Genomic DNA, 1467 nt, shown 5'->3' with positions numbered 1-1467 from the left:
GGGGGGGCCCCCCCAGCCAGCCCCGGCCGCAGCAAAACAGGCAGCGGCCCCTGCACGGGGGAACAGGCAACCAGGCGTTAATGATTAGCAGCCAGTGAAAATGCACCACTTATCTCCCTCCTCAAGAAAGTTCAGGTCAAGATCCTTGAACCGCTACCCCTGTGCTGTTTGCCACGGTGCAGAGCAGGCAGAGGTCGTGTCCAGCGACGAGTCCTGCCTGCAAACAGCGAGCGCTGCGCAGCGGGGGCTGCGGGCAGCATCCTGCCCCCTTGCCTGCACGTAGCCCACAGAGCCACAGGGTCCAAAAGGCAAAAACACAGCAAACCTTCCTCCCTAGAATACAGGCACGGGCCGCTCTTGGAGCTGCTGGGGCAAGGAAGAGGGATCATATTTGCAAAGCTGCCTCTGAAGGCAGTTGGATGATTACAGATCTGCCTGGCAAGGCTGGGGCAGCCAGGGCAGATGCGCAGTCACAGACCAGCAACGAATGCGCTCTGTGGGCAGCCGGTCCTCAGCCCCGAGGAGCTGCGCCTCAGGCAGCGGCAGCCGCGACACCTCCCGGCATCCTCGCTTTGCACCGGGGCTGGCACTCCCGGGCACAGGGAAACGTGGGCACAGCCAAAGCCTGACCCTGCGCTCAGCATCCTTGGCCCCGGCTGGCCTGGTCCAACTCCGTCCCTGGGGATGGAGCGCAGCCGGAGCATCCTCGCCGTGCTGGGGAGCGAGGCCAGGGGATCCCTGGGGCAGCGCATGGCGGGAGGCAGCACCGAGGAGGCTCACACCGGTCCGTGCAATTTCCCAGTTGCCATCATTAAACAGGAAACGCGTGTGAAGGAGAGGAAGCCGTGCAAACGCTGCAGGATCAGCGCCAGCCGCAGGCGTGTCCCTCCCAGGGCCGCTGCTCCCTGTCCCCCCCAGCCCGGCCGCGCTGAGCCTGGGGGAGACAGACCCAGGCATCCCAGCCCCGGACTGAGCTCCCAACCTACAGGAAGAACCCAACAAATCAGACGTTTTCATGGAAATGGAATTACTCTTGCAAAACCATTTCCCCAAAAGTTCATTCCAGGGTCCTCAACCTGGAGCGGCTTTGGCCAGCGTGAAGGAATGCAACAGCTTTGGCTTCCATGTCAAAAATGTTTTGAAACAGTCAGCAATAAATTCTCCCTGAGAGATTTCACAGCAGAAAATGGGGGCAAAAGGTGTCGGGGGGTGGGGACTAGCGTGCTCCAGTCGCCTTGGAAAAAGTTACTGCAGGAAAACTGGGGCCGCAGCGGGGAAGAGTCTGGGAAATGGGACAGGAGCAGCCGCCTCCTCCCTCCCAGCTCGGCAGAGGCCGGCACGGCACAGCAGCGGGCATGGAGCGCTCCCGACAGACCTGTGCTGCCAACGGCGCAGCGCGAGCCAGCGTCCCCCTGCGCGGCGGCCAGGCTGCACGTGGCGCAGGGCAGGTCGGTGGCCGGGGTTTCG

Source organism: Charadrius vociferus, unplaced genomic scaffold (assembly GCF_000708025.1).
Source record: "Charadrius vociferus isolate BGI_N301 unplaced genomic scaffold, ASM70802v2 scaffold730, whole genome shotgun sequence".
NCBI lineage: Eukaryota > Metazoa > Chordata > Aves > Charadriiformes > Charadriidae > Charadrius > Charadrius vociferus.
Note: the sequence above shows the minus strand (reverse complement) of the source record.